This window comes from Pistacia vera, unplaced genomic scaffold (genome assembly GCF_008641045.1).
Source record: "Pistacia vera cultivar Batoury unplaced genomic scaffold, PisVer_v2 Contig857, whole genome shotgun sequence".
Taxonomy (NCBI): domain Eukaryota; kingdom Viridiplantae; phylum Streptophyta; class Magnoliopsida; order Sapindales; family Anacardiaceae; genus Pistacia; species Pistacia vera.
Window position 1 is genome coordinate 105,588 of NW_022196731.1, and position 12,021 is coordinate 117,608.

Sequence of the window (12,021 nt, forward strand, 5' to 3'; positions counted from 1 at the left end):
AATCACTTCTCAGTCTCATTGTGAACAACACACATTTGAATAGTGATCAAGTATCCAAAAGTCATTAAGCAAAGAGATAAACACTCAATCATTAAATTAAAACTCAAAGTAAATCAATTCATATAAATTTGAATCATTGTATCAAGGTTACATCAAACCCTAGCTAAACAACTCAGTTCATACTCAAAAACAAAATAAAATAACAAAAACAAACCTAATCAAGATTTATCATTGAAAAACAAGCAAAAGATGGAGAAATCTTCTCTAATTTGAAGTCCAAATCTTCAATAATCTTCTCCTTCCAAGAACTGCCTTCCAAATGACGAACCAAGACCCTTTTTCTTTCATTTTTGTGCTAATTTCCTCTTTCACCCCTAGTAAGCCAAAACGCATCGTTTTATTTTTCACATCTGACACAGTTTTGCCGCAGTGGAGCTCTTTCCTTGCCGTAGTGAGAATCTTTCGGGCCAAATTTGAGCATAAAAGAGCCTGAATATGGAAAAGTCTTAAACATATGAATTGTAGCCCTTTAAATTATCTTTATACTCGTTTAAAAATCAGCACAATCAAAGGTCTACAGCTCAAGTTATGACAGAAATACTGAAGCACGTCTAAAGACATTTTTCTTCAGTTTCCAACATACTGTTTATGACTTCAAGCCAAGTTTTCACCCTTGTCCAGTCAGAATTAGATTGTAGCTCTGCTTCTTAGCTTTCCAAAGCTTCTAAAATCAGGTCATTCTGAGTTTCCAAGATCAAGTTACGAAATTTACGCTCAAAACTGTCATTTATGCTCAAAAATCATCGTTTAAGTCTACAAAGACAAATTAATAGAATTAGGTAACAATTATGGCCTAAATTGTATAAGAAGTATCCTAAATCCTATCGTAATTCAATGCAAAATCATAGGAAAAAAATCGGATTATCATTTACAACAACCACAAATCCACCAAAAATATTCTATACAAATTTAGAGTTCAATCACAACTCTAACAAAAGTAAAATACATAAAAGATTTACAAAAATATGGATTACAATCACTCAAAATCCGGATGTGCATGTAAATGGGAAGTTGGGAATTGGGGAAGAAAAACTTAGAATATAAAAAAGACAAACCTAACTTTTTAATTTATTAACTTTTAAACGTTTTTGTTTTTTTTTTTTTTTTTTTTGAGCTTTTAAAAAAACTTGTCAATTTGTTTTTTAAAGTTGAGGACAGGCCTACCGTCAAGGGGCCTGGGTCCGCCCCTGTTTCTACCAACATTGTTCCTATCCTTGAAGGAATTCAGGTACTTATTATGTAAACTGTTCTCTTTGCTTGTCAGCATGATTCTCTTCTGCAAAATTCAACGTCGGAGCAGATTGAGAAGGTGAAAATGTAAAGGTCACCAAAGACGATATCTCACCTAATTATAAAGAAAAGCTGGGTTCGGATGAGAAGCCTGTTTTTTCACTGCAGCAAGGGCAAATTCCTCAGCATTCCATGGAGGAGTCGCAATCACAAATTACTGACCTCCAACAGCAGCAAAACTTGCTAAAGCCTACTCATCTCAAGGTGGAGATGTTGAGAGAACAACAATATAAATGCAAACTAAAATCAAATTCTGAACAGCGAAATCAATATGTTTTCCCCGAATCTTTTAGAAAGCAATTAACTAGACAATCTCAAGAACAAGAATAAACTTTCTTGGAAACTAATGTTGTAAACCAGATGTTGATTTATCACCATCTTGATCGTGACCGGAGTTACTGTTCTAGAATTATGTGGTCTCATCATTAAGTGCATTCTTTTGAACATCAAGAGATCTATTTACTTCAATTTCTTTTTCAATGGAGGATCATGATCACTCCATCTGCTCTCCTTTCTAGTCTCTAGTAGCAACATTTATGAGTTTGAAACTAAAATTGTAAAGTAAAACCTTTCAATAGTCATAATGGTAAGGCTAATTAATTTTATTATAATAAAGAGGTTATATAATTTAATAGAGTTATATTTACAAAAATTTCTTATTTTATAATTCATGTTTTAGTAGTAAAGTATTAGGATTTCAATTCGTGTTTTCAATTCAGCGTTTCAATTGTCTACTTTTTAAATGAATAGAAGATCGTATTTTAGAATCAACAAAGATAACTGTCCTTAATGGAATTATAAATACAGTTACTAAATGGTTAAACTGATGTGAAGCTATGGACAATTGTTAATTATTTTAAGCATTACAAAATTAGGACCCTGATGTCAATGAATTGCAAGTTATAAATTAATTGGATGAGAAGAATGAAAGAATCATTGTAGAATTGAGTGATCAGATTTGACAACTTCACTGTACTAATCAAATGGATATTAATATCTTCCTCAATAATTTAAATGAGCAACAAGTCATGTATATTTTAACTGAAGAAAAAATCATTGCTACAATTACACAAGAAAAAAAAAAGAAAATAATCATGAGGATGATAGTACAGAACTATAAAAAGTTTTGTGTCAAAAAGCTCCAAACATGCTTGAGAAGCTATAAATATTTTGTCTTCAACAAGAACATGTCTATGCTAGCGAGTAATGTACTCACAAGTAAAAAGATATGGTAATAATTTTAAAGCATAAATCATTCTCCCAAACAATTTTAAATAAATATTTTATTTCATCTTAAATTTTTAATGTAACAAACAATATATTTTTTTGTAACATACACATAATTATTACTATGTGGAGATAACTTTTCTTAAGACAGAAATTAAAAAATTTATAACTTATTATAACGTAGAGTTTATTCTTATTTATAACTATTTCAAGTTGAAAATAATTTTTTTTATAATTATGTAGAATTTATTCATAAATAACTTTTACGTAATTACAAACAGAAAGTGAAACTTCTTTACAGATAAGTTCTACGTAATTACAAATAGAAAGTGAAACTTCTTTCCAATCGTTGGAGTTACAATAAAACTGTTACTTGATTGTGATTGTACGGACAATTCTTTTGTTCTGTTTTGGTAAGCGGTCATGAGATTTATGGTGTCTATTTAAATAAGCCACGGTTAGAGATTTTGGAGCTTAAAGTACTATAAGATTTGAAATTTTATATTTATCTCAAATTTCAGGTTGATTACTTGGGGAAATTAGCTTTGAAGATTTTATTATTTATTTGATTTGAAATAATTAATTATTAATATTAAAAACAATTTATTTAAATTCTGTATTAATTAAATTTTAATGTTTAATCCAAATCTTGGATGCTATATTTTCTCAATTCAACATTTAAAATTTTTAAAACTTTATCTATATCTTAATAATAATTTATTCAAGATTGATACATTAACAAATTAAAATTATTAAAAAATATATGTATAAATAGAAGGTAGGCTTGAATGGCATTTTGAGTTAATTCCCATAGATCCCCTAAGGTTTATCTTTTTACAAGTGGCTTGAAAAGATAATTAAGGTAACAGAGAAGTCCTAACAATTAACAACAGTTAGGACAAATTCAACAGAGTAGAGTTTTTGTCTATATAAAGACTATTTTACCCTTAAAATTGAAAATTAAATAAACATTAAAAAAATAATTAATAAAACACAACCCCATCGCTTTATTTTCTCCTCCCCGTCGTGGCACTTTCTCACCTCTTTGCGATCACGACGACACCACAACCCACCCCTTATTTCTCTCCCCGTCGCAAGACCAACCGTCATACTATTATCACGCTTTCTTCTCCTCAACCTCACCTCACCCAACCCCATATAACGGTGGTGCTAAGCTTTTTTAATAGTTCAAATGATAATATTAAAAGTTTAAGAATATAAAAAAAAAAATTTAGTTTCAAAATTTTAAAGATAAAAGATAATCTACTATTTCAAATACTGAATTTGCTTAAATAACCTTTTTCCATCGATAGTGTTATAACGGGAGCTACTGATGTGGGGTTATGTGTTATCTTTTATATGCGTGTTAATCATTGAAACCTCAGGGAGGTCCATGTAATTAACCTTGTTATTTTTAAATTACCAAAAAAAAAAAAAAAGTAATACTAGTTTTACAAAGATACATACAAAGGGGGTATACAAAGACAATTCTCACCCTTGATTTTCATGATTCCTCTCTCTCTCTTTTTCCGTTTTTTCTTTATTTTTTTATTTTTGTTAATGTTACTTTATAACCCTCTTTGTATGAGTCTTTGTAAAGATAACATTAATATTTTTTATTACAATTTTTTCTTTTAACCAAGTTGCATGTGACAAATGGTCACAATGTCGCCGCGACTTTGATGGCCACCCAAGTCTGGCTACATCGTGTGCCAAATTTTGGCCATGGTGTTTGGTTATCTAGCCACCACGTAACCACCATCCCAATCACCATAAAACAACAAATAGAATCTCTAAAAAGTCAAAATTCTTCATATCAATAGCAACCACCATCCAAAAATATTCATCTCACAATAGCAAACAAAGAATCTTAGTGATCGGTTCGGGGTACTTTTTTAAGGAAATGGAATCGATTAGTTTCAAAAATTTAGAATCAAAACCAGAACTTGAAATATAGGCTCTAGCTCAGGTTGTAGGTACCTGAGTTAATTTTAATTACTCCATATTTTAAAAAAAAATGACAAACACATCTAAAAAACTATGTACACACCAATAGTTTAAAAAAATTACAATTTAGTCATGGTTTCTATCTGGGTATCCGAATCTCGATTTCGATTTCAATTCCTAGTTCCATCACTATAGGAACAGAAACCGAACCCAAGAACTCCCGATTCCAATTTTCTAGAACTAGAAACAGACCCTAATAGGGTCGGTTCCGATTCCTAGTCGAATTGATAGGTGGGTATCTACCGGTTCTAGTTCTACCCTTACCCATACTCACCCCTAATTAATTTTATGGTATGTTTGGTATGACTTATTCTAATAAAGCTTATAGAAGAAAGTTTATTAGAGTGGACTCTGGAGTTTATGAAAATATAACTTATATGAAAAAATTGTTAGTTGTTTGGTTAGAAAAAAGTAGAAAAGCTATTTAATATTAATTTACCGAAAAAGACATTAGCATACAAAAATAAATCAAGTCAAATCTATAAAATATAACAAAGATTTTTTAAAATTTCAACATTTTATCTATACTTAAAAAGAGCTTAAAATGCGAAACGACAACTATACCCTTTTTTTTTACGTAATTTGCCGGAGTCTGACACGGACTATAACAACCGTTCCAGATTTTAGTGGACCAAATGTGTTTGGAATAAACCTCAGGATGAAAATGTTAATAACTCGATATAAATGGGAATATCCAATTATCCGTACACAAATCAATATTGTTCGCTTGGGTCCAACGCTTGACCTGACCTGCAATTTGGATTTTTCGGTATGACTTTTTAGTCACTTTGAAGTGAAAATTTTATATCAAATTTGATTAATTGATGAATATATCCGTGTTGAGAATCGGACGAATTATGTTTTCATTTTTTTACCAAATTCTATGGTGAAAATTGTTTACTTTAGATTATTTTTTATCTGGGTGTTTACTTTTCTATGCGGATGTTTGATTTCTTTATTTTATATTTTTTGTTCGTGGGAATTCACAAGCTTGAAGTTCCTAATTTTCTTGGAAAAACTTTAATTTTCCTAAGAAACAAACAGAAACTGGATTTTAGAGAAACAATTACACAGGGTTTCGATAGGGTCTTTAGTCATTAATTAGTGTTTTTAGGTTTAGATACTATGAAGGTTGTTGTTTGACTAAAAGGGATTGTGTTGCACTGGATTTAGATTGGGAGACTCGATGAAGCAGAGGGTTTTTGACTGACTGCTTTTGAATGATGATTGGGCGAAATGAGAAAGCTAGTTCAGAAACTTTTCTATACAAGGAAGCTATGTTACCATAAAGGCTAGCTAACTCTAACATTTAATGAGAATAAAATGTGTGTATGCTGTGACATGTTGTGATTATTGCTTGGGTTGTAGCATGCTGATTGTGCATAATTATGGTATGATCATATCATTGGCTCCGGTAAGGATTAGGTATTGTGGCTCTTTTGGCTAAATTGGTTAGATTTCATGTTGTATATGTAGCGGTTATGAAATGAGGTTTCGGGTGTATTGTTCTAGACTTTGGTGTATGCAATCATGCATAATGAAGACAAAAGAAGAGAGAAGAAAGATTTAAACTTAACCATGACCTTATCTTTCTGCACATTAGAAAACTTCAAGAAATTATTAACTAGGAAGAATTAGCAAAATATTAGTACTATAGTACTATACCTTTCTTTTGGTATTTTTTTTCTTGTTTAATAATATGGATGCATATTCAACCAAACTGATCCACAACCCAACTTGCCAACAATGATTATTGGAGAGGTTAGGTCTCTATTGTTATTATTTTAGTTAGACTTGGGTTGACATGGACCACAAATTAGATTTTGGGCTGTGCTTGGTTTGGTTGTCCATAACTCACTGTTTTGAACTGAAGGGCTGTGTAATATTGTTTGTGTATTTTGTTTTTGTATGCATAAATAATGTATTAGGAAATAGTGGATCCTTTTTAAAGTGGTTTGCTGTTAACTGGAGAAACTTAAAATGTATTTCTAATCCTAAGAACCACTTTTGATGTTCACTTTTGTCACCCTAAATGAACGTTCTTTTCTTTTTTTTCTTTTTTTGTTCCTTTTCTTCTTTGCAGTTTTATTTTGTAATGGATTTTAATTTTTATGTAGTATTTGTTACTTTGTTTTTAGGTTAGAATTTGATGGATACCAATAATTGGAGGCCTACTTCTCAAGGCGGAGAACCCATCATGGACACTGGTGATTGGAGAAATCACTTGCAGCCTGATTCACGACAAAGAATTGTCAAAAAGATGTAAGTTCCCTTTTCTTTTTCTCCCTGCTATAAATCTGTTGCTTAAAAATTAACACTTTTAGTTTTGCAATTTGGCTTGGATCCTATAGGCAGTTGTAGTGATTTGTATGGTTACTGAAGTTTGTAGTCACTAGTTAGTGAGACCACCATGAACGACTCTTTATCCGCTGTTGACAAGTTGTTTGTTAAGTTGGCGTGTGAACACTGAGAATTGAAGCATGGATCAGCTAGCAGATAGGGGGCCAGTCTGTGGATTACAAATATAAAGCTTGAGTGCCAAATTCATCTGATAGGGTTTAATGCACTCTGTCATTCTGGACTACCTATATGAGAATACATCCTTGTCTCAAAAATTATTGTTTGGAGTACCATTGTAACTGTGCTATGGAGAAATAACAGGTCACTGATAGCAAAAGAGGTTTCCTGCTTAGTAGTTCTTTATCATTAATGTGTACTTATATTGAGTTAACATGGAAACAAGGGAGTGTGGAAGATGCTTCACTACAAATAAAAGGATTTAAGTTATTTTAAAATGGCATGTCGTAAACCAGATATTGATGTGTCACCATCTTGCTTGTGATGGAGTTATTTATCTAGAATTATGTGGTCTCATGTGATGATAAACATGGCTTATGTCATTATTAAGTCCATTCTTTTGAACATCAAGAGATATTTGTTTACTCCAAATTCTTTTCATGGAGGATCATGATCACTCCACTTGGCTAATATCTACTTTCTTTTTTGGCAGCAACATATGAGTTTGAAACTGAAATTTATTATCAGTAGGAAGCTGAAAATATTGAGTCATTGAGTTACAATATGACTATTAGCTTACAAGTTGCTCTGAAAGAATATTCCTATTTCTTACTAATATTTGTGAGCATACATCCAAAATCTCATACTCTAACAATGATTGTACAAACATTCCTTGGTTCTTTTTGGTATGAAAGGCTAAGATGTCATGAAATATACGGTTTTTTATTTAAATAAGTTATGGAAAATTAGATTAGTTCAAGTTGGTGCTTTCTCAAAAATTTCTTTCATGGTTCGATTGTTAATCAATTATGGATTACCGAATAAGGTTTTTCTTGGTAAGAACAATACTTGCACGATCAGCACTCACTTTGTTTTATCTACGTAGTACGGATACACTGAAGAGGTGTCTTCCTTTTGGATTGATGAACTACAGAAAATTGCTGGAAGGTTTGAGGAGAAGATATATACCGCTGCAACAAGTGAGGTAAAATTTGATCTGAGTTCTATAATGTTCATTGATCTATACACTATTTCCGTTATTGGACTCATTTTGTGGTAGCCAGCTAGTCCTTCTTTTCAAATATCATAGAGTGCGTTTGGTTTAGTATTTGGATAGGATTTTGAGGATAGTATTGGATAGTTGGATAGGGTTAGATTACGAGAATAGGATTTTCAGAATATGTGTTTGGTAGAGTATTTTGACCTGATATTTGTGTTAAATATTTGATTAATATATTTGTTTAAAATGATTTATTAATATAATTTTATTGTATTTTGTTAAAATAATGTATTATTATATATATAACTTATCACCTCACATTTTAATAATACTAAATTTTTTGGGAATTTTTTTACCCGATATATTACAAAACAAAAACCCTATTAATTTCAAGTAGTAATCCAACTGTTTAAAAACATCACATTAATACATATATGATAAAAATACTAATTATCAACCTTAAATCATTATTACACAGTTACCCATTAACAACTATGACATGGTCTACTGTGCTACCCACAGTGCATTCGTTATGTTTATCGTACAGTCATCATGTTGTCATATATACCTTGTTGCGGTTGATCGATCCTTCTCCATTTCGGCCATATTCTGCCCCGTTTTGATGATCACAATATGCTTGCTCATACCCGTACATTTATGGTTTGTTCGAAGATACGGTCGTCCATATTGTACATTCTTATAAAATTAGAAGTACACAACATGCCATGACAATCTTCCCTTGTTTGTCCAACGGATAATTGTTCATTCCATTTAGAATACAGAACCGTTTTTTCAACACCAAAGGGTCTCTCGTAACATTGCGGAGTGAAGCATGGGTAATTAACAAATCTGTGGCCCCCTTCGGTTACGGCGGTGATCAGAAATATAGTAAGCCACTGCCTAGAGGGGCGAGGAACTATCCCTATTTGCATAACCCGCATCAACCAAATAGTATTTCCTGTATATATCAGACATTTTATTTGAATACAGGGCCTCAACAGTGGATGTAATACGCTGTAATACGTCAAGAAAATACTTATACCTGGTGGAGGATATGGGAATCCAGAATTAGGAAATCAATAATGAATTTAAAACTCTTGAATCATGCGCTGATCCTTCCCATCCAGTAACGCAATAAGTGAACATCATGTTAAAGTCGCATACAGCCATTATATTCTGTGACATCGATCCTTTGCGTTCGGTACCTATTGGCAAATTCAGTGGAACCGAAGCGTAACATGTGTGCCATCCATGGCCAATACAGTCCTATCATGAAAATGAGTCATTTCACTAATATTAACCTAATAAAACAAATTAATAACACAATGAACTTAAACTATCTACTAATAGCAAACATAATGAACCAGTACCTTAAAGAAAGGGTAATATTTTCTGTTGGCTGATATTTCCCATGGAAAATATTGAAGTCAGGTGGTCTGATAAACTCTGTCTTCAACTCACATATAGGGTCGCAAACGCGGTAACATGTCTAGATATGTCTCACCCGAATGTTGGAAATCCTCCATCATCGTTCTGATTGTCTCATTTTTTCCAACGATTGTTAGAAATATCATAACTGTTCTTCTAAACTGTCCCCTGGTTGGTTGCAATTTGCCTTGATTGGACAAAAATTCACATAACAATGTAAAACAGTCTGTCCATGCGCACTTGTCATAGATCCTGTCAGATGACTGTGTAGTACTTCAACATGTACTTGAACCAGTTAATACAGAGTATGTCGTGGTTGAGGTCGACTTGCTTCTAACGCGGCAACACCGCATAGTGCAATGGCTATATCTGTCAGTATTTTTCTTGGCCCTCTTTCTGTAGCACGTGTCTTCTTCCTGTACGGCTAGACGACGCCATTTAAACCTAACATTTGCAAAACATTATCAACAATTAGCAGTTGTTGTACTACTTAGAAAAATATAACAGTCAATATTTAATTGTAATGGTAATCTAAAACAGTGTTTACACATACAATATCACATAAATAAGTTCATACAGTAGTGTTATAAATTGTAATTAATGACAATGTGCCACTGACGATACAAAATTGTTGCCAAACAATTATGAAAATAGTGTCATTACGAATTATTGGAAAAAGTTTTGTGAATCCAGTTAGCCTTTCCTCCAGTGAGAGTTTCACAAATATCTCCGCCACCTGGATTTTCATATAAGTACATGACAGCCGGCAGATAAAACTGTGTCGGTACTTGCATGGGCGTCATGATGTCAATACAATTGCATGGAGAAAGGATCAGATGGAGCACTGGTGTTCGCTTCTTCCCTCTCATCTTCAGTCGCATTGGAAGCCGGATCCCATGTCCGCTTTTCCGCAAGCTCATCCGTAAGCTAAAAATGGCATCCGAATTGAATGTCCGGGCCCCCTTCTATGCCTCCGATTTCTCGCTCCTCCATGACCAGATGTGCTTGGCCGTTTTCCCTGCTCAAACGATCAGGATCAGGTTCAAAGTCGCTATCATCCATAGGAACCGAGCCGGGATTGGAATAACTGGAGGGCTCCACCTGTTGGGATGTAGATGACGCATATCTTCCAGTGGCAGTTTGCTTCTCAAATATTATTTCATAAAGTCCTTGTGGGGAAGTCCCTGTGGTAAAATTGTTGCGCCAGTGGGTTTTGCTGTAAGTTAAAAGAATAATAATTAATATTTAGCAGTCCGAAAAAAATGCGTATATTTACAATGACGTTGAATATAATAGTTAAAAAATATGAAAATTTACCTTGACATATTTTTGCAAACTGAACGGGACACGTTGGACTTTGTGACTCCTGATCCACCCGAATCCTGTGTGTGCAGCATTCCGCCATGCTTGATAAAGTTTTCGCAGGCGAAAGAACTTAGAGGCTAATTGTGTCACGTTGAGTCTCCTGCCAGCAGTGATGATATGCGTCCAACTTTCTTGGTAATCAGCTGTTTATTGACATACCATGTGAAGTTTTGGCCCGCTCAGATACAAGACCAGAAATCTGTGGGTCATCTCAGCAGACCAAGCACAGAATCACCCATCTAAGGACAGTACGGTGAGGGACAACCAACATTGGGGCACCATACGAATCACCAAGCACATAACACAAAATAATACTCACATGTTAACGTAATCAACTAAACACATATAAATTATACCTCGTTCGATCCGACACTGCTTGAAGATGTCAATGCAGGGGAAGATACAGACAATGTCGACCAACTGGGTGTATGACGAACTCCAACTCTGGAAAAACGTCAAAACTTTCGCCTCTGTTGCAAGTAATAATCAATCTGCGACGTCGAGACAAATTATGCTGACATCTATGCATATGAGCGTAATTTCTGGGTACGATAAAGAACGATGTCGAATCTACAGAACAAATAAATCAATTAGTGAAACCGGAATAAAATATTTGAGTTAACCAAATCAAAACGCATTATAAAGTCCAAATTAAAGGATAATGAAAAGAAAAAAAACAGTACTAATACAAATTTTTTCCAAAAAAAAAAAAAAATGAAAAAAAATGCGGCTCGGTGTTGAAAACAAAAGGTAACGGAAACTTACAAACTTGTTGGATACGTCGTGGGTCTCTTTCCCTTCTCTGAGTCAGATAAACATCAAATACAATTAAAGGATCCGTGTGTACACGAGATTAAAGTTGTCAAACAAAACAAAAAAACCAATTAAAACAATTCTGTGCCAATTGCAGATAAAATAAAAACCCAATTAAAACAATTATGCCAATTGCCTAATAAAATAAAAAAATCAATTAAAACAAAAAAAACCAATTAAAACAATTAATTGCGAAAAAACCCAATCACTTTTACGCAGATATGAGATGGGTTTGTTTTATTAGTGGACACCGATTTTCCCAAAAAACAGCTAATTGTTTTTCAGAAAAAAAAATCAGGTGTCCACTAAGAGAA

At 33.2% G+C, this 12,021-nt stretch overlaps 1 long non-coding RNA gene across 1 annotated transcript; it reads left to right on the plus strand.

Moving 5' to 3' along the window:
• Nucleotides 1-5,228: 5,228 nt before the first annotated feature.
• Nucleotides 5,229-7,691, plus strand: LOC116118722. Its single transcript, XR_004126202.1, has 3 exons — nt 5,229-5,353; nt 6,723-6,846; nt 6,936-7,691. It is a non-coding gene; the product is annotated as an uncharacterized LOC116118722 (long non-coding RNA).
• Nucleotides 7,692-12,021: the final 4,330 nt, after the last annotated feature.